At 33.6% G+C, this 23,222-nt stretch overlaps 1 long non-coding RNA gene across 1 annotated transcript; it reads left to right on the forward strand.

Annotated features, from left to right (window-relative positions):
• Window positions 1-21,617: 21,617 nt before the first annotated feature.
• Window positions 21,618-22,936, forward strand: LOC141540529 (uncharacterized). The gene is made up of 2 exons (XR_012481572.1): window positions 21,618-22,697; window positions 22,741-22,936. It is a non-coding gene; the product is annotated as an uncharacterized LOC141540529 (long non-coding RNA).
• The last annotated feature ends 286 nt before the right edge of the window (window positions 22,937-23,222 follow it).

A 23,222-nucleotide genomic window follows, 5' to 3' on the forward strand; every position in this document is an offset into this window, starting at 1 on the left:
AAAGTTTTGTTTTGTTTTGTTTTGTTTTCTTCTGCCTGAGTGTTCTTCTAACAGCAATTAGCATCTTTCTTATTTCTAGAGATTTATTGTCCAGCCCAGGCTAAGCTTGAATTTTATTGCTTTTTCCCTTTAATTCTATTAGCAAGCTGCTTCTCAAGGGAAAAAAAAAAATTGTTGTTGAAGTGTAAAGTGATCTGGTTCTGCTCATTTCACTCAGCATCAGTTCATGCAAGTCTCGCCAAGCCTTTCTGAATTCATCCTGCTGGTCATTTCTTACAAAGCAATAATATTCCATAGCCTTCATATACCATAATTTACCCAACCATTCTCCAACTGATGGACATCCATTCATTTTCCAGTTTCTAGCCACTACGAAAAGAGCTGCTACAAATATTTTGGCACACACAGGTCCCTTTCCCCTCATTAGTATTTCTTTGGGATATAAGCCCAGTAGTAGCACTGCTGGATCAAAGGGTATGCACAGGTTGATAACTTTTGGGGCATAGTTCCAGATTGCTCTCCAAAATAGCCGGATTCTTTCACAACTCCCCCAACAATGTATTAGTGTCCCAGTTTTCCCACATCCCCTCCAACATTCATCATTATTTGTTCCTGTCATCTTAGCCAATCTGACAGGTATATAGTGATATCTCAGAGTTGTCTTAATTTGCATTTCTCTGATCAGTATGTACTTAAAACTTAACAAAGCTCTTAAATTAACAACAGACAAATCAGGCAGAACACAGAACACAAATCACACATAGACTGCATAGTTATAACATTAAACAAAATATTTAACACAGAGACTACAGCTTTTCCCCAGGAATAGCCCTGAGAGAAGTTTGTTTCAGCTCAAGCTTCTTCCTTCCCAGAATACAAATGCAGTTTCTCTAAACTGCCAAGCCCTGTTAAGTGCTTTTCTCTGCCTTTAGAAAGAATGTCTAGATTTATCCAGAACCCAGATTTTACCTGAAGGCAACCAGAATTAGAACCAGACCCAGATGGTGTCAGAACACCCAGCCAGATTTATACTCGAGAACACCCAGGGTTATGCTACTAGCACACAGAACCAGATATGTGTCTTAAAAGATACTCAGAACTACATAATGACATATAGCATCCTGTTGACATTCCCCAAAGTTGCATAGTTCATCATCCCAACTAGATTTCCTAACAACCACACCAGACAGAAAACTTGCCCTGCAGGGGTTTCAAACCAGATTTTCCCTTGGCTAAATGGAAGCATTTGCAAAAGGTGTTGTCCAAGCTGAAAAACTGTTCTCTTCCTGGAAACTGAAGAAATCCAGAGGGCTAGCCTTTCTCTAATAAAAGAGCCCAGATCTTCAGCTGACTCAAGACCCAAGGTGGAGACCCAAAGGTCTCCAATCTCTAATCCTGTTCTCAAATCTCACTAGAAAGCCTGCAAAATATAATGCTGAAAAAACTGAGGTAAGATAGAGATTAGAGAGTTTTTAATGTTTTATTTTGATTTCTGAGAGAGAGAGAGAGTGCTTGGGCATGATGCCTCCAGGGCTGATGCCCAAAGCATCCAGCCATGAATGTGAGTTCTCAATGACATGTATATCCTTGGCTTAAAGCTTGGGGAGTTAAAACAAAGAGGGGTTGAGTCCAAACTCTAATGATCGGAAATTTCCAGGCAGGGACATTCAATCTGGTTCTGATAGGTTGGGGGATAGGACCATAAAATCTTACAAACTAGGAGTTAAGGATGTGTCCAGCTTAGAGCCACAAAGTCTGAAACTTAGATTTATCAACAATGCCAATTAGGTATCTGATATAGGACATCTGGAGTCTTATTTTCTTGAATGTCAGATCTGCACAGTCCTAATAATCTCAGTTCATGGGCAGAAAAGGGGGGTTGCAACCAGGGCAACTAAGGCAGGACAATTAGGGAAACTGAGGCAGGACAATAAAAGAGAACTGTGGCACAACATGATGTCTAATCAAGATCTAGGCAATCCACAGTACCTGCTTTAACCACCTTAATTGTCATTGGAATAAATTGTTCTTACCTGCCTATTCTATCCAGGGAATTCTTCACATGTTTAGGGTAGACATCTCCCTAACTAAATCACAGATTTGAGATTGTTGGTTACTCCCAATTTGGTTTAATTGTCTGCCAAGATGGTTTTAGCAGAATGTGGCCATTGCTCACGCTATAGCTTCTTGAAGCCACATGTGAAAGCTGGGTGAGAGATAATCATCAAAGGTGTATGAGCAGTCCATAAAAGAGCTCTGAAGAGCTCAAAGCAAAAGGATTTGTCCTCCCCGAACACCACATATACCCCAAAAGATACCAATATACTAAAGATGTCTTATGACTCCTATAATAATTTTCCCCCTAATGCCAAGTTAAATAGTAATTAAAAAAAAAAACTGGGGAAAATAAATTTCAATAATATATTATGACTGAACCAAATTCCAGTAGCATTTGCATTATATTTACATGAAGCTAAGGAAACTGACCATAACACTGAAAATTTTTCATGATTCCATTTGGGGTTTTCTTGGCAAAGATTTTGGATTGGTTTGCTATTTCCTTCTCCAGCTCATTTTACATATGAAGAAATTGAGGCAAATAGAGCTAAGTTACTTGCCTGGAAAAATGTAGCTAGCAAGTATTTGAGGCCAGTTTTGAATCCATCTTTTAAGCTGCCCTGGGAAAGTAGGTCCCCACAATTTACTACTTAATGTGTTATTGACTAGTATAGATTACTCTACTAAAGTTGGACATTATATAAAGGTTTAAAATTTACAAAGCACCAAATGAACAAAATTTCAATTAATCTTCACAATAAACTTCTGAGATATGCACCACTCTTAGTAGCATACCAACATGTGCAGAAGAAAAAATTGATATTCATTGAGGTAAATTTAAATACTGGCTTCAATCTAAGAACTAGGATTCTTATCCCAGCTCTACCTCTTCTGAACCAGGTAATCTTTAAGCAAGCTGTTAGCCTCCTATGTCTGTTTTCATAGATCTATGTAGGGAGCAATTGTGATTTAGTTGAAAAGTAAAGGTCAGGATAAATGTTTCCTAAAGAAATTTCCAGTCATAATTATATGGTATAATTAAGTGCCATTTAAACCCACCATCTTCCTGAATTCAAGTCCTAGGTATTGAGGCTTTTCCTAACTCTCATAGCTTCTAATATAATTTCTTCTGATATTACTTCCCATTAATCCTATAGGAATGTATCTTGTATTAACTTTATATGTTTATTTTTTGTTTCTTTCATTTGTATATAAGCTGTTTGAGGGCAGAATTTTTTTTCTTTGTATTCTGAATACTTAGCAAAGGCCTGTGGCATAGTAAACACTTTAAAAATCATATTGACTGATTGATTTCAATGCATCAGACTGTGAAATAATTCCTCCAGCTATAGTGATCTAGGTAGATGAAAGGGCCAGTTCATCACAAATCAAGTTGCTCCAAGCATCAGTCCTTTATTTGCTATATAGATTGGAACTTGCTAATGTTAAATTAATGATATATATTGGCAGAGGGAGTTTACACTCCAGTGAGTACTACTTACATCAATGCAATGAGAAGTTTGGGCCCCGCAACCAACAGAATCCTACCCCCTTAAAAAAGAAAAGAAAATGTTTGCCTTGATTTCTGCATAACTCATCAAGTTATTTCAATTGTGCTAATAATTCAACATCACAATGGGATCAATCTTTACATAGGCTATTCTATATAGATGAGATTAAATAATCCATCATGCTATGTTATGCAGCTAAAACCTTAATAAAACTAGTCAATGTATTTTCTTGGAGTGTTCTCTCATTGAGTGATAAAATATAATTCTCTTCTATATTAGGTTAATTTATCATGAAAGTGCCAGGTCATTTTATTTTGCCACAGGGGTTATCTAGAGTATTATTGTCTTATTACATATATCATGTTATTCATCTTACTCATGCTTTTATATACATATATGTGTGTATATGTACACACATATATTCATTCTATCAGATCTTTTGGTTCCTTCAGTCTCAGTCTTGACATTTTATCTTATCTTCAAATTTTATAACACATACTTGCTTGCCTCTGTAAAAAAGTAAACCTGGAATATTGTATAAGTACTGTATTAATACTGAATTAACTAATTCAGTCAGTTGTTTAAATGATGTTAGAAATAAGGCAAGGATTCTAAATTTAAAGCTTGTATGCTCAGTTAGAGGTAGCTGAACAGTGTAGTACGAGTAAAGAAAATTTAGATTCAATTCTGGGCTTTGGTATTTACTACCTAGAATGCCCTAGGCAAATCATTTAACTAGTCCATATCTCAGCTAACCCTTTTACCCAATCTACTGAGTCTATTGGCCTTGTTGGAGGCAGGCTCTCATCCTATAGAAAAGCACAATTTTTTTTTACAAATTTAATTAGATTAATTTATCAGAATTCACTATGCTTTAGCTTATTGCAAAAATAAATTTTGGGTAAAATCAATACTTCTCATCACAAAATCTGATACACTTTCTGACCTATGTGTATAAATATTATTAGATTATAAGCATCTTGGGAGTAGAGACAGTCTTTTTTTTGGGGGGGTAACCCTATTAATTAGTGTCTAGAATATAGTAGACACTTAAATATCTATAAACAAGTATACCAGTTACTTATGACAACTCATCTCTATTTGTGGGAAGAGTAAAATAACAACCTTTTAATGTTTGTTGTTCACTTATTTCAGCAATGCTTGATTTTGCTATTTCATTTGTAGTTTTTTTTTTTTTTTTTTCTGGAGAAGATACTAAAGTGACTTGTCATATTCTTTCTCCAGATCACTTTACATATAAGGAAACTGAAGCCAATAGGATTAAATGGTTTGCCCAGATTCACAAAGCTAGTAAAATATCTGGAACTGAACTCAGAAGAAGAGTCTTCCTAACTCTAGATACAATACTGTCTCTACTGTTCCACCTAGGTGCTCATGTTTTAGAATAGTAGTATCTTCATATATAAAATATTCTATATGTGGATCTTAAATGTGTGTGTGTGTGTCAGTGTGTAATATCCCAGATCAAGAATAGGAAAATAATTCATAAACATCTAGTCTATCTCCTTTATTTTAGAGATGAAGAAACTGAGACCCAAGTAGTTTAAAAATGATTCACTTAAGATTCCACAAATAGGGGCAGCTAGGTGGCACAGTGGATAGAGCACCAGCCTTGAATTCAGGAGGACTAGAGTTCAAATCTGGTCTCAGATACTTAATACTTCCTAGCTGTGTAACCCTGGGCAAGTCACTTAACCCCAGCCTCGGGGGGGAGGGGGGAATTCCACAACTAGTATCAAAAGAAGAATATGAATGAAGGTTCTCTGATTGCACATTGGTGTTCTTTATAATATATGACATGTATTTTTTGTCACTTGGCATTTTTCAATTAAACTTATTTTGTTTTATGTAGCATTATTATTTTATTACAGGGATCTCTCAGTACCATCTAATGATACAGAAGATCATCTAAAGATATAAAAGAGCATCTTCTATGTAGAATTAGTCCTAGAAAATTGACTGAAGCATTGACAATTATGGTACCAACACAGAGCTACACAGATAATTAGCATCAGGGACAAAACTTGAATCCAAATCTTTCTAATGCCAAAGCCCATTCTTACTGTACTCATTTGTCTCTCCATTGTTTTATAGGAAAAAAAAAAAACAATAAAATATGATCCTTGAATAATATCAACTTTGAAAATATATGAGATATATGAAGACATAGAAACAGATACCTGTTCATAGACCATATGATGAGATGGTATAAACACACACACACACATACACACACACACACACACACACACACACATATATATATATGTCTACATATGGATATGTATGTCTACATATGGATATGTATGTCTACATATGGATATGTATGTACATACATGTGTGTGCATTTTCCTCTTGGTGTTTTATATATATATATATATATGAAAAATTGAAATGAAGTCACAAATAATCAAATAATCATGTGTATATATAATTATTTGATTATTTGTGACTTCATTTCAATTTTTCTTGGAAATGATACCAGAGTGTTTGCAATTTATTTCTCCAATTCAGTTTTATAGATGAAGAAGTGAGGTAAACAGAGTTAGGTGACTAGGGTCACACAGTTAGGAAGTATCTGAGGCCATATTTAGATTCATGAAGAAAAGCCTTCCTGATTTCAGTTCCAATGCTCTTTTCATTGTACCACCTACTGCCCTTTTCTAGTTTTTATTCTCCACTAATTCTAGTATTTTACTTCTGAATTGAAACTAAATGCATAGCAAATTCATGTTGCAGATCCTTTTCTGATGTTTTGTTTTCCTAAATAGCCACATAACTAAAAATAATCAAAAGCCCATTTGATTAGCAGCAATGAAAGCTTTTAGTAACTATTATTGAACTACTTTTAAAAATATTGAATTGTGGTATTTATAGGAGTGTCAGATCAAATAGATGTCACATTAGACCCTTTGGCATAAATATGAAAAATAGGATATTTGCAACAATTTGCAAAAGAGCAGGTATCTGAAAATCATCCATCACTTCCAATGGCTACTTTGAGTAAAGGACTTTCAGGAAATAAACTGCTAATGGGGATGGATTCTTGGCAGCTGAAAAGAACTCTCCTGAGGTATCAATTAAGCTATATCCATTGGCACAGTGCCAAGTGGGAAATTTATACAAGTACAAGTATGCCAATTACTTATGAAAAGAAAAGGAAAATAACCCCTTTGTCTTCAATGATAAGCTCTTATAGTTAAAAGGGCCTTTAAAAATTAAGGTTTGAAGCTTCAAGTATTCCATTACAGAAATATATTGTCTAGTAACAAAGATAAGGTGCATAGTGGGTAAAGACCCGTGTTTGGAGACCAAAAAGATATAGGTTCTAGAAAGACTTAACTCATGCAAAGATAAGTAAACATAAATAGGAGAATATTATGCATACTAATAACAATATGATAAAGATGATCAACTATGAAAAACCCCGCTACTCCAATCAAAACAATGATCCAAGGCATTACAGAAGGACCCAGGATGACAAATGCAAGCTACCTCTAGAGATAGAAATGAGGAACTCTGAATAGAAACTAAAGCATACTCTATTTTAAATTTATTTTTATTGTTTTATTTTGTTTATATTTTCTTTTTTGTTTGTTTATATTTTCTATTGCAATACCGCTCATATAAAAACATTTTTGGCATGACCTCAGCATATATAATCCAAAGCAAATCTTTTGCTGTCTAAAGGAAGAAGGAAGGAAGGAAGGAAGGAGAGAAATTTGCATTATTTTTTTAATGTTAAAATTATTTAAATTTTAATTATTTATTCTATATAAGGAATTAGTATATAACTCTCATTGGTTATTAATTATTTTTAATTCTTTGATTGTTTTAACAAATTAAAGTAAAATTTTAAAAGAAAGATATAGTTTCAAATACTGCCTTTAAAAAATAAAGGCTATTACATCTTAAGTCAAATCAAGGATATAATAAATCACTTTGTGGGATCTTCATCTCAATATGTTGTTTCCTAAATAATCACTTAATTAAATAGTATTAAGTCCCTACTTGATCAGCAGCATTGCAGATCATTCAATTTCTCAGGTCCCAGATGCTTTGATATTATAAGTTTCAAGGGTAGCTAAGTGGTAGAATAGATAGAGTACCAGCCCTTAAGTCAGGTGACTTAAGGACCTGAAGAGGACCTGACTTCAAATCTGGTCTCAGATTCTTAACACTTCCTTTGCCTCAGAAAACAAACAAACAAAAAATATTGAAAGATTCAAAGTCTCATTTGTTTTCTGACTTTTGGAGTTTTCTTGGCAAAGTTACTGGAATGGTTTATGATCTCATTCATTTTACAGATGAGGAAACTGACAATCAGGAGTAAGTGACTTGTCCAGGGACACCACCTTAAAAGTATCTGAGGCCAGTTTTGAATGCAGGGTTTTCCTGACTCTGCATCAGTTCTCTATCTTCTATGCCACCTAGCTTCACAAATGATCTTATCTGCAAAAAGAGGATTCCTCTACCCATTAGCTCCTTATGTCAATGAAATCACACATGAAATAAAAAATATAAGAAGTTCAATAAAGTGCATTTTCTAGTACATTCTGCATATGTAAACTTAATGAATAATTGGGCTAGTTTTACAGATGTGGAAAATGAGGCAAATAGAGTTGTCATTTGCCCAAGATCACACAAGTAATGAGTGACTGAGTCCAGATTTAAATCATGTCTTTACTGACTCCAGGTAAACTCTCTAAGTACTGCACCACCAAGATGCCCCTTCAGAAAAGATACTTATCTGCAAAACAAGAAAAATATCTTCTTGTGTCAATGTAATTACAATGAAATCATAATAAAGTGAAGTAAAATACATTCTCTAGTATGTCCTACATATGCAAATTCAATAAATAATTTTGATATGGGAACGTAAGGGTTAATTTTTATATTGTGACAGAAAAGTTTATCCCTCACATAAAATTGACTCCCTGTTAAGGGAAGCTCAATATTCTTCAATGTATTTTAACTGCTGTACTTAATCAAGGTACATTAAGTACTAAAAAGAACACAGTTAAGATATGTCCTGTCTATTCTTAGGTATAACAACTGAGGTAACAGATCAATCCATAACCAGATGATTTTTGCATACAAAATCCCATAAGCAAACAATAGCAACATGCAAAGCATTTAAATGAGTAAAGTCAGCTCTCTACTTTTGGTTTTATGGAGACTAAGCCATAGATTCAAATAATTTACCTGACTAGAATACATAATGGTAGGTTCTTCTTTTATAAGTCCTATTAAAGGCCATAGGATGAACCATTCTGAACATCAGATATTGAAGTAAATAACAGTAATGCAAAATTATCCCTATAATTGTTTAGTAGTTTTCAAAATTAGAGACAATAGTTAGTCAAAGTTGTTCATAGAAAAAACTGCTACAGGGGGCAGCTAGGTGGAGCAGTGGATATAGCACCAGCCCTGAATTCAGGAAGACCTGAGTTCAAATGTGGTATCAGACACTTAACACTTCCTAGCTTTGTGACCCTGGGCAAGTGGCTTAACCCCAGCCTCAGGAAAAAAAAAAAGTAAAGTAAAATCAAAAAGAAAAAACTGCTAAAATGAAATTATTATCTTTCTTTAAAAATAAATTTTAATATTGTTTAATTAAAATAATTAGTTTTGGCCTTCAAAGAAAAGATGAAAAAATGATTCTCTCTCCCAAGATATTCTGGAGCAAACTCCAATCTTCTTGGGTTGTTAAAATTTCAATGTGAGCATTTACATCTTAAATTTTAGCAAATACTACAAATTAAGGGTTGCATGAAAGAAAAAAAGAAAGAAGAAAGGGAAAAAGGAAAGAAAGAAGGAAAAAAGAAAGAAAGAAAAAAGGAAAGAAGGAAGGAAAGAAGGAAGGAAGGAAGGAAGGAAGGAAGGAAGGAAGGAAGGAAGGAAGGAAGGAAGGAAGGAAGGAAGGAAGGAAGGAAGGAAGGAAGGAAGGAAGGAAGGAAGGAAGGAAGGAAAGAAGGAAGGAAAGAAGAAAGAAAGAAAGAACGAACAGAAGGAGAGAAGGAGAGAAGAAGAGAAGGAGAGAGGGAAGGAGAAAGAAAAGGAGGAAGGAAGGGAGGAAGAAGAGAAGGAGAGAGGGAGGGGAGAGGGAGGGAAGGAGAGAAGGGAGGAAAGAAAACCTCATTGCCTGAATGAAGTTCTATATGTGGCTTACAATCAATAGGTTTAGTATATCTTTGGAATCTTCCTTCAAATTATATCTGCAGAATATGTACTTTTGGATGCATAGCAAGAACTTGAAAAAATATTCTTATGACAATAAGACAGTAATTGTTTCACCAGTGTGCTTCCTTTCTTTTTTATTAAGATCACTTTTGCTCATTAATAACAGCATGATGTCCTCTTCATCTTTCTCATAAGTTGTAAACTTGGAGTTGATGTCCTCATCATGATCCTCATCACTTACTATTCTAAGCAATAGACGAAACCAACACTGGATCAGTAATCACAAAAGCCTTTTCAGTATGGATGAAGCTTCCAGAACTAGAAAACATGTCTGGTACAATAAATCTTCTTGAATTAAATTTGTCTCATTTTTTGTGATAGAAATTAATGAATGTTTCTGGAATTCAGAACTCAAGATCAATACATCATGGGAAAGCACTTTGTTTTAGTGAAAGTTAAATTCAATTAAATTAATTAATCATTTATAAATCATCTGCTAAATGGCAGATATTACGAAGAGATGAAAGAAGAAAGGATTAAAAAAAAGAAGAAAGAAGAACAAGAACAAGAAGGAGGAGGAAGAGGAGGAAGAAGAAAAGGAGGAGGATGAGAAATATGATGATGATGACGATGACGACAGTGATGATAATGATGTAAAGACTTCCTGCTCTCTGGATGTCTACAATCTACCAAAGGAGTATAACAGGTACTCAAATGAAATTCCCTGAAAAATAATCAAAGCAAATATAGAGTAATTTCCCTGGGGAAAGTAGTTTTAACACATGGAAATATCAATAAAAATCTGTTTCTTGTAGGAGATAAAACATAGACAATTCTACAAAGGGAATAAGGGGTACCAGGAGATAGAGATTTGAGATCATACTTAGCATGAGGGAGCTATGCAAAGGCCCTGAGATGGGAGATGTATTGTTTGGGGAACAGTAATTAAGCCAGCCTGGCTAGACAATAATATACATAAAAGGAAATAATATAAAATCAGTCTGGAGGGATAGTTTGACAGAGACATTGATGACTTAATTCAAAGGAAATAATTTCATAGAGTAATTGGAGGGAAGGGGCACAATCCTCAAAGAAGAGAATCTGTTCTGTTAAGTTTTTTTTAAACAAAATGAGATATTATCATTTCTTCTTGTTAGTCTTATAAAGACTAAAAAACCAAAGGGTCTGCATCTAGCAGCATTGTGAGGAAGAGCAGATGTTCAGTGCTAGCCCAGAGTAATTCTGATAACATCTTTCATAAGACTTCCCTTCTCATCTTGAGATTTATCTATTATCTTTCAAATATATACAAGGATATTGAAAAAAAAAACTATTCTGTGAACTGACTGAAGTGGCATTACTCCCAAATATAGTGATGAGAAACAGAGTGTTTAGTAAGTAAAAGATCAGAATGCTAACATCACAATATTTTTTCCCTTGGTCATTTTAGTACATTATTCTGACTCTCTTGGACACTTTTTAATTCTTATTTCATGCAAATAAATAAACAAACAAATAAATAAATAAATAAATAAACAAATAAATAAATGAATGAATAAATAAATAAACTGGATATGCCTGGAACTGTTCAAGAATAAGGAAGATGTACCTTTGGATTTGCTTTAAATAAGTATTATTCCATGGGAATCTTTAAAAGGGGAGAGTTCAAACTACTAATACTAAATGAAGTTGATTTAGGTTACGTATTTTCCCCCCACATCTCTCCAAATAAGGAGAAAATCAATTAATTTCTAGAATAGAAGAGATTTTTATACATGGCAGAACCTGGCCAAGCAGATGTGTTAGATAGTTACCATTGAAAACAAAACTGTTGTTTATATAACACAGATCACAGATTTAAAATTGGAAGGTCAGATATACTGGAGTTAGCTTTTACAGGGTCTCAGCAGATTGTTAAATTTTCAGTGTGATCATTTACACTTGGAAATTGGCAAATGCCAATCAAAACTTCGAATCCAGATTTGACTTTGTTGCCATGGTTGAGTGTGTAAAATTAAGAAAGTGCTGAGGAAAATGTTTAATCATTCAGATATCAAGCACACATTTTTCAAGGGAGGATCCAGTTGTTAGGAGATTAACCAAATATCAATGGATGAAAAGAATAATATAGCTCATTTCTGAAGCCTCATCATTTTACAGAGAACTAAACTGAGATCAAGAAAGATTAATCACTTTGTCCAAAGTCAAATAAATAGCAAATTGTATAATATGGATTTGAATACATCTTCTTTAACTCCAAATCCATCATCTTTTCAGTTGTGATTAGTAAGTGAGGAGTGGTGCCATGCTGCCTTTCCTTTGTGATTCTGTGTGGCATAGTGTATATTTCATTTAGCTTTAGGAAGGCATAATATCAAATCACATGTTTGTTCTTTAATAGCTAATTAATTCTAGTCAAGGATCCTCAATTTCCCCTTGTTTAAAATAAGAGCTATAATAGTACCAACCTCATACAATTATTTTAAGAATCAAATAGTACACTTCACTTGTTTTTGGGTTGCCACCATATTGTGATATATCATGTCAGTATGTGGATTAACTGGGAAGAAATCACCTTCAATAATTTTGACAAAACTATAATCCTATTATTTTAGAAGTGGAAAGAATCATAAATGGGATCTAGTCTCATCCCTTGCTTATCCCACAAGATGGAAGTTCAACTAAACTAAATAAACAATTATTGAGCACCTGTTATATGTAAGGCATGGTGCTAGGTAAAATAAATACACAGGGGAACATTACTTTTTTTATTTTAAGATATGTATAGTCTACTAAGAAAATATATATTATCAAGTATATAATCACATACAAGTATTTATCAAATAATTCATAGTAAATTCAATATAAGAAAACATCAAAATATTGTGGAAGTGATAATTGAGAAAACCATTGTGTAATATTTTATCTTGTGCTTTGAGTTAAACTAGAGGGATTCTGTTCAGTTGAGACTCAGAAAAGTTGTGATATGTCCAACACTGGACATAGTGGAAAAGCTATGTAATCATATAAAGACCTCTTAAATAGCACATTGGGCTTGAAATCAGGAAGATTTGCATTCAGCTTCTTTCTCTGACATTTACTAACTATGTGATTCCAAGAAAAACACAATCTCTTTCAACCTCAGTTACCTCATTTATAAACTGAGATAAAACATCACTTAACTCATGAGGTTGTTATGAAGATTAAATAAGATATTGATAAATTACCTTGTAAGCTTTATAGTCCTATACAAATTTTATTTTTGTTATCATTACTATTGTTCTTCATTATAACAGTTCAATTTGTTGTTTATACTGCTTTCTTGAAGCTGACCATGACATCTTTTAAAAACCATGCCTTTATTTTCTACAATGTGATGGAGAGAGCCATGTGCACTCAGAGAGAGGACTGTGGGGACTTATTGTGGATCACAACATTTTTGTTATTTGCTTGCTTTTTGCTTTCTTTCTCATTTTTTCCCTTTTTGATCTGATTTTTCTTGTGCAACATGATAATTTTGGAAATATGTACAGAAGAATTGTACATGTTTAACATACATTGTATTATTTGCTGTCTAGGGAAGGGGTGGAGGGAAGGAAAAGATAAAAAAAATGAAACACAAGATTTTGTAAGGCTGAATGTTAAAAATATATTTGTATATATTTTGAAAATAAAAAGCTATTATTAAAAAAAAAAAAAAAAAAACAGCAGCAATACAACAACAACAAAAAATGCCTTAAGCCAAAACCAATCTGATTGGCTACCAATAGGTTCTAAGCCAACCCCTATTTATTCAGTGTTTGGGTCCTGATTGACTCAAATTGAATATAAATAGCATTATTTTTTGCTTTGGCCAGAAACCCTGAGAGGTCTTCCTCTCCCAGATTAATAAATTATTTAATTTAGAGTTGTTGTTTTTTTTTTTAACTGCCTTAATCACTGAAGAAGTGCAGGCTCAGTCAAACTGAGACCTGTTGAAGACTTTAAGTTAAAAAGGCTAAGCTCTCATTTCATCCATGATCATCTCCAATTGTCCTGATCTATATCTAGCCACTGGACATGGATGCTTCTAGATAAAAAGGAGAGGCAGGTGATCTTCCACAGCCCTCTCTCACTTAAATTCACTTTATTTTTATATCCTGATATCACCTCCCTGATGTCAAAGTCATTTTTGAGAATGAAAGACAAGCAACAGCAATCCAGTCCAGAATCCTTTCCAGAAAAAGGAAAAAGTCCACAAATACTTTCAAATATATTAGATTATTTCATTCCCATAACTGCTTGGAGATAGTTTGTTTGTTTGTTTGTTTGTTTTAATTTTCAATTCATGTATGAGGAAGTTTAGGTTAAAGGAATTAATCCCTGATCCAGGCTTATTATTTAAAACCCCTTCTCAAAACAGAGCTCTCGAATGCTAATGCTCTCCCTCAAAATGAAGTTGAACTTAACTACTTTCTTATATTTATTCATATTTATGCTGTTTATTTTTGTAACTATTTGTCATCTCCCCAGTGGAGTTGAAGCTCTTAGGAAATAGGTCTTGCTCCACTTTTTGTTCTTGTATACTAGATACACATTGACTTGTGCATAATGATCATCATTTAATTTGTTGACTGATTGATTCATTGATTGTTCATGATGTCTTTTCAACCTCTGTAGGGAATTCCATGTTTGTCAAGTTTATTACAAACTTTATGTTTTCTAATTTAGTAAAGACCACATACAATTCTTCATATCAGTCAGCAGTATATATAAACAAACAAAAAAAGACTACAACTTTCATAGAATTGAATCATAATAGTATTGAGCATGCACACTCAATCTACATCTAAACTAGTAACAGAAAATCAAAGGTAGCAGTAGAATAACAGTGATAGTGTAAGAAAAAAGAAATGCTCCATCCTATTTTTGATTGCTTCCAATATCTCGCATTCTTGAATACACTGATGCAACCAGAAGTCTCATAAATGATTCTTTATTAAAAAGAGATACCCTACTGAAAATGCTTGTTGCTACAAATATTTAGCTATTGGTCCTTAGAGATTTATTGAATATGTCATAACAATTGCATAGAAGATAGATTTGATTCCACAAATGAAAGATATCAAAAGCATCACACACTGGGGAAAAAACATATTGGTACTTTTGAAACATTGCATATACAAGAGACACTTCCAAATCGTGTTTTGGAAATGTGAAATTATTTGAGTCACCATGGGGCTTCTCTGATATGACTATGTCTCTATAGTTTTATTTATTATTTATTAAACTTAATATTATTGAATTTACTGTCAGGATAGCCCCTTAGGAGTAGGAAGAAAATCTTAATACTGTTTGATTTGAATTGAGACATTAACTATTACTTCTCAGCTAACAGTGAGTCAATATAATGTAACCACCTAAGGTCTGGAGTTTAATGGAGCTCACTCATCAGAATTAGGGAGGAAGAAGGACTAGATGTAAAAACAGATACATGTAAAATCATCCTAGATGTGAACACTGGAATGTTAAAAAAATGAAAAAGGGAATTCAGTGTATCTCTTGGACCAAATCAGGTATAATTTTATTTTCTTAACAACCCTATTTTCATATTTTCAATAGATATCCACCATGTTGCAGGTGTCCAAACCTCAAAAAAACCCAAAAAACTGCATGTATCCAAGGGGGTTGGATACTGTCTTCAAATCTTTTGAAGTTCTTGCATTGCATAATTACATGGTGAATCTGCAGATGCATTCAATATGCCAATCAAAAAGATAACCTGCTGTTAGAAAGAAACTTTCTTAATAGAAAGAAAACTAAGAGTAGAAAATGGGAAGAGAGGAAGTGAACAGAAACAGCTAATTCTGTTGTAATTAACTCACAAGAATACAACATACACATGTCAATGCAGTTTGAGATATAAATTCATCACTAATTTGAATCAGAAATGATCTCTGTCTCTTCTGGATCATTGTTTCTTTCTTTTTTTTTTTTTCTTGTTTGTTTTCTTGTTTGTTTGACAGGGGAAACACTGTCAAAAGAAGGAAATAAGGAAGGGAGGAAACAAGGGAAGGAAGGAGGAAAGATGGGAGAAAAGAAGGGAGGGAAGGAGGAGAAAGGAATGAGGGTGGATAGGAGAAGAGGAATGGAAAGAGCAAAAGAAGGTAGAAAGGAGGAAGGGAGGGAGGAAGAGAGGAAAAAGAAGGAAAGGAGGAAACACTAATTTATCAAGTGCATATTTTGTGCCAGATACTTTGCTGTGAACTTTATAAATAGTATCCCTTTTTTACCTTTCTAACAAAACAGTAAATGATAGATACTTTTATTATTCTCATTTTGCATATGAAGAAGCTAAGGTAGGAATTTTGTAACAATGATGAGAGTCACACAACAAAGAAGCAAGGTGGGCTTTGAATTCCAGTCTTCTTGACTTCAAGTATAGTGTTCAATTTCTTGAGCCACTTTGTTTACAAAGCAAAAGCTCAAGAATTTAGTGAATAGAACTAATGGCATTACATGATTTGTAAAATATAAACTAATCTTTATAAAACAAAATGACAACTATTGGATGGACCATAGACAATAATTCTCTCCTTCTATCTTCATCCTATTTCATATACAAACTTTTCATAACATAATGTGGCATTTATATAGCTTTACATGATTTATCAGGGCCTCTTAGAAGATTTTACTTTTATCTCTTTTCCTTGTATAACATTTTATAGGGTAGGAAATATCCGTTTTTGGTTATACCAAAAGCTGACATAACAGTAAAATCTAAAATCAAATCTCTTCCTTCTGATGAGATTATTTTTCAGCTCTGTTCATCATCCAAAAAATTAATTGTTGTTTAAGCAGAAGCCAATTTTCTATTCAGAGGAACATTGCATTGTAGAGTGTAGTACAGATTTTCTGTCAAAATGATAGTGATTTCTGTGGTTTCTAGATATTCCCCCAAGCATAATCAAAAGTTTAATTCATATGTAATTAATGTGCTTCTAACCGTCCATAAAATGACATGCTAAACATGCAGATTGGCATTTTCATTTTTAATTGTTTTCTTTATTCATGTCACCTTGTTTTCCCAAGAAAACTTTATACAACTATTTACTGATCCCCAATAAGATGGGCATTTCATGGATCCCAAACTTGAATCATTTGTGATTACTTTATTATATGTCCAGTGGTTTTAATTTTTAATGAACAGAACAGCTCCCTGAGTGTTACTGCTGTCTCTTTCACCCAGAATTAAAAAAAAAAAAAAAAAAAAAAAAGATGAGCTTCCAATTCTGTCAAAGACGGATCAATATCAATCATTATGGAGCAGGTTCATGCCAACATTAATACAAGGCTCCTAAATGTGATACTCTGTTTATCAATGGTCTTAATATACATTATTAGCTAAGAGAGCTTAATGACAGGATGGAATTCTAGACCATCTTACATCCTTCCATCAGGGTATTATGAACATGAAAAATATTACAATATAAGTTGATTTCAGTGTACTTAAAAAAAGCTAAATATTGTTTTGGGTTTTGTCCAGACTTGTGTTTTCTTTTGGCATCAGGAAACACCTGCATAAAAATTCTTTCTCTGATAGAATGAATATTCTCAGTAAAGCTAAGTCAAGCAGAGTGCTTAAGCAACATACCAGGATATAGCTTATATGGGGCTAATTCCAAGCCTGGTTCATTAATCAGCATTCTATTTTGTCAATAAAATAAACCCTTTTTCTTCCCCTGCCTCCCAATCCTTGTCTTATATTTGTTTTTTTCTTTTGTTTTTTTCTTTTTTTATCTTCATTTCTTTGATTAGTTTGTGTGTTTTTTGTTTGTTTTTTGTTTTGTTTGTTTGTTTTTGTTTTGTTTTTTTTTTTTTCTGTTTTGTTTTGTTTTTTGTTCCTTGGTGAAAACCTCCCCCCTACCAATAGAGATAATGAGTCAGTAAAAAAATATTAAGTGCCTACTTTGTTTCAGGACAAAAATCTGTGATTGAAAATATTAATTTAATAATAACTGAAGTAATTGAGGAGATGTGACTTGCCTAGTGTTATAAATGCAAATGGGGCTAATAGAGTGACTTAAAGCAGGTCTTTGAGATGTGAAGAGACAGTGATCCATGCATTTTCCTGTGCTACTTCCCAATCTAAATATCAGAAGTAATTTTCTATTGAAAAAGAAAAAAAAAAGAAATTAAAGAAGTGACATTGGACTCAGAAATAGCTACATTTTCACTGATGGTGGTTATATATTGATTTGTATTCAACTTAAATGTGTTAATTAATGTTTCCATTTTGTTCCATATGCAGTCATACCAATCTTCAACATGGGGAATGAAGGTTTCCTGACAGCACAACTGAGTAAGAAGGAGAACATTTCTCTTTTGCTCACACAGGCTTATGTTCAGAAACCTCATTCCATGATGAAAAATGCTTTCATTCATGCCTGCCAGGACCCAAAGTAAGGAAGTATTTCATGTTGGAAGCAGGGGGGAAGAAAAAAAAAATCAAGGGCTTCTTTTTGTCTTAGACTCCAAATCTCTACTCCGAACTGTCTGTTTTTCATTTTTATAATTAAAGAAGTCATTCTGCTATCAAAAATGCTTGCCCTTCCTACCTAGCTTTATTAATATTTGATATTAGGTGAGGTAAAAATGCAAATTGAAGCCCTATGGCTCCTGCCTGGGAGGTGGCAGGTGCTGTGTATTCTATATGGCCATGCCACCCTGGATCACCCTGTCATAAATATTCACCAGCATCGTTGGTGTCACATTATCAGGTCTTAAATTATAACCTGCAAGGATATTCAAGTCAATTGGGAAAGTGTGGTCTACAGACCCACTGTAGGAGGTCCAAGTAAAGGATATAGATGAAAAGTGGATATACTTGTAGGAATAAAACAAACAAAAATAAATCTGCTCAAATTTTCCCCTAATCCCATGCAAAAAGATAAGCACAGAACCCAGAAGGTTGGTGCTAACATCATACTTGCATACTTGCATCAATTCTAATAAGAATGGAAGCAGGAGGAGAGAGATCTGACATATTATTTGTCTTTCCTTCAAATGATTCGCCTGCCTTTCTTTTTTCCTTCCCAACAATCTCTGCCTTTTAGAGACTGTCACTGTAAGGAATTAGAATGATTGCTTTAGGAATTTTCAAAAAACCCTACAAAGTTGAGAACTGGTTTTATATTAATCCTTTTTTTCAGTTACATAGACAATCCATTCTTCACCTTTTTAAGTACTTTTTTGATACAGTGATTAAGCCTCCATACCCCTTCATAAAATATTTGTTTGTTTGTTTGTTTGTTTTTTTAAAGCTTTTTTTTTTTTCAAAACATATGCATGGGTAATTTTTCCACATTGACTCCTGCAAAAATTTGTATTCCAAATAAAATATTTTTAAATGCACAAGATAAAATAAGTAGAAAAACAAAGGAAATAGAAAGTCTTATTCTTGACCCCTGGAGTCTTTGGGACCTTTTATATATTAAGAACCCTGCCATAGTCTTCATCCCAACAGTTTATGTGTGGTAAACAATCATTGTAAACATAATTACCTTGACTCCAGACTCCAGATTGAATAGGAGGAAGTAAAAGGAAGTGAATCCCCTTTGAGAAATTATGATGGTCTTTTAATGAGATCAAGTTGGTCAGAGGGAAATTGCAGGGGCCTCTTTGATGGCACTGTGGCAGGACTCCACATGTCACAGCATACTTTGCTCATGCTCAGACCTAGGTAACAGTATTAGCTCACAATATAAGTCCCTAGAAATATTTCTGAAAACATCTATATAAAACCCTGAAACTTGGATCACTGTACCTTCACTTTTGAAACAGTCATACATTAACAAAGAGTCAAAAACCAATTAATTAATAGACTGGGGAAAAGAGTAAACAACAGAAATGAATTCTGTTGACAAGGAAGGCAAAAATACACACTCAGAAGATGATAACAAAGTCAAAATTCCTACATCCAAATCTTCCAAGAGGAAAAAGAATTGTTCTCAAGCTATAGAAAAACTCAAAATGGATTTTAAAAATCAAGTAAAAGAGATAAAGGAAAACTTAGGGAAAAGAAATGAGTGATGCAAAAGAAAATGCAGAAAGCTAAAAACATAATGCCTTAAAAAGCTAAATTGGCCAAAAGGAAAAGGTGGCCAAAAGGAAAAGGAGGCCAAAAGCTCACTGAAGGAAACAATTCCTTAAAAATTAGATTTGAGCAAATGGAAGTTAATGATTTTATGAAAAATCAAAATACAATAAAATACATCCAATAACAATTTTAAAAATAGTGAAAAAATTGAGATGCCTCATTGGAAAAAAATAACCTGAAAAATAGATTTAGGAGAGATAATTTTAAAATTATTTACCTACCTGAAAGCCCTGAGCATAAAAAAAGCTTGGACGTAATCTTTCATGTAATTATCTAGGAAAACTTTCCTGATATTCTAGAGAGTAAAGTAGGAAATGGAAGAATCCACCAGTCTCTCCTCAAAGAGATCCAAAAATGAAAACTCTCAGGAATATTAAAGCCAAATTCTAGAATCTCCAGGTCAAGAAGAAAATATTACAACCATCCAGAAATAAGCAATTTAAGTGATAGTGTAGCCACAGCCACTATAACACAATATTTAGCAGCTTTTATATTAAAGGACCAGAGGGCTTAGAATATGATATTGAAGAGATCAGTAGAGATAGGATTGGAACCTAGAATTACCTATCCAGAAAATTTGAGTATAATCTTTCATGGGGAAAGGTGGACATTCAATGAAACAGAATTTTCAAGTGTTCATGATGAAAAGATCAGAGCTGAAGGGAAAATTTTGTTTTCAAATGTAGAAGGCAGGAGAAGCATAAGGCAATAATCAGGAAAAAAAATTATAAGGGACTTAACAAGATTTATCTGTTTACATCCTTGCATTGGAAGATATTACTTGTAAAATGCAATTGGATGGAATATATAAGCTATAAGTTGAATATGAAGGGACAATATTAAAAAATAAAATAAAATCAAGGAATGAGAGCAATATTCAAGAAGAAAAAGAAAGAGACAAGTAGAATAAAGTATATTATCTTCCATAAAAGAGGGAAGAAAAAGCTTTTACAATGGAGGGGAAGAGGGGAAGTGGAGGTAAAGTTGTGAATCTTATTCTCATCAGAACTGGCACAAAGAGGAAATAACAGACATACTCTACACAGATGCAAAATTCTATCTTACCCTTCAGGAAAGTGGGAGGGGAAAAAAATAAGAGAAGTTGGAAAGGTTATACAAGAGAGGGTATTTTGGTGGAGGATCTAATCAGAAACAAAACATGCTTGTGGAGGGACAAGGTGAAAGGAAAGAAAGAATGAAACAACTGGGGGGAAATACAGTTAGCAATGGTAATTATGAAAATAATTTTGAAGCAAGTTTCTCTAATGAAGGATTAATTTCTCACAGGTATAGAGAAGTGAAACAATGTTTTTTGTTTGTTTATTTGTTTGTTTGTTTGTTTGTTTTCAGAGCCATTCCTGGAGGTGGGGTGGAGACAAGATGGGAGAGAAGGCACATGTGGCTTCCTAATCTCCTCTCATATCCTCACTACTAATTATTAAAATCAGCCTCAAAAATAATTCTTGACTGGTAAAATTCACAAAGTCACTTTTGATCCAGAGCTTTTCCACAGCTTGGCCAATCTTTGCAGCCCATTGGCAGTATAGCTACTGTCTATCTACCTATCCCTGCTCTGCAGAGGAGGCTGGTAACCTCCTTGTCCTGAAGGCAGACCCTAAGGGATTAAAAAAAATGAGTAAAAAAGCCAAGTGAATGCTAACCATCAATAGCTTCTAAACAGAAAGAGAGCAGGCTTTCAACCCCAAGGAGGCAAAGAGCAGACAGTTTCCAGACAAAACCCCAAATGGAGATGAAACCTGGTCCCCATCACACAAGGCTCTCCTATAAAAAAAATCTTAAAAGAGAGCTAGAAGAAAAATGGGGAAAGGAAAGAGAAGCTATGCAAGAGAGTATCAATTTCCTGAAATGTGAATTGGAAAAGGTAAATAATTGTCAGGAAAGTAGGATTTGTGAATTGGAAAAAGAAAATAACTGACTTGAAAAAAAATTCCATAAAGCAAAATAACTCATTTAAAAACTCAAGTGGTCATATGCAAAAAAGAAGTAAAAAAGCTAATTAAAAATAATTCATTAAAAATCAGAATTGAACAAATAGAAATGAATGATTCCTTGAGAAATAAAAAAATCAGTCAAGCAAAACCAAAAAAAATGAAAAATTAGAAAAAATATTAAATATCGGCTTGGAAAAACAGCAGACCTGGAAAATAGATCTAGGAGAGATAATCTGAGGATTATTGGACTTCTTGAAAATTATGATGAAACAAGAGCCTAGATAATATTTTATAGGAAATCATCAAAGAGAATTGCCCACATGTAATAGAATCAGACGTAAAATAGGCTTTGAAAGAATTCATCAAACACCTTCTCAAAAAGACCCTAAAATAAAAACTCCAAGTTATATTGGGGCTAAATTTCAGAACTATCAGACTAAGGAAAACATATTACAAGCAGACAGAAAAAAATAATTAAAATACTGAGGAGTTACAATAAAGATCACTCAAGACATTTAATGAAACAGATAATTTCCATTTGTTTCTAAGGAATAAAAACAGAACTACAAAAAAACTGATCTCCAAACATAGGACTCAAGAGAAGCAGAAAAACATTAAAAGAATTCTTGAGAACTGTATTTCTGAGAACATGTATAATTTGTTTTACTGATATGACACAAAAAAGGGAAGTAGAAATGGAAAGGTATTAGAAAAAGGGAAAGGGGGAAATAAAAAGAGGGAAACTACATTCTACGAAGAGGCAAAGGAAACCTATCATATTGGAAGGAATTTAGAGAGGGGGAGAAATATTCTGTGAATCTTACTCTCATCAGAGTTGGCTCAAAGAGTAAATATTTGACATATTTGGTTTACAAAGAAACTCTCTCACCTCACTAAAAAGTGGTAGAGTAAAAAGGGAAATGGAAAAAGAGTAATAAGGGAAAGGTACAAGAAAGGGGAAGGGATTCAAAGAGGGTGGGAGAGATTCTAAAGAGGGAGAGCTATGTGAGGTAAGTGATGTCCATAAGTTTAATACTGGGAAAGGGGATAAGAAGGGGGCAAGAAAAAGAAAAGCATAATCTGGGAATAATATTATGGCAGGAAATGTGGAATTAGTAATTTTAGCTGTAAATGTGAATGGAATGAACACTCCCATTAAGTGGATGTAGATAGCACACTGGATAAAAAGTCAGAACCCTACAATATGTTGTTTACAGGAAACACATTTAAAGCAGAGAGATACATATAGAGTAAAGGTAAAAGGATGGAGCACAATCTATTATGCTTCAGGTAAAGTCAGAAAAGCAGGGGCTGCCATCCTTATCTCAGATCAAGCAAAAGCAAAAATTGATCTAATTA

The sequence above is a fragment of the Sminthopsis crassicaudata genome, chromosome 4, assembly GCF_048593235.1.
Source record: "Sminthopsis crassicaudata isolate SCR6 chromosome 4, ASM4859323v1, whole genome shotgun sequence".
In the NCBI taxonomy this organism is placed as follows: domain Eukaryota; kingdom Metazoa; phylum Chordata; class Mammalia; order Dasyuromorphia; family Dasyuridae; genus Sminthopsis; species Sminthopsis crassicaudata.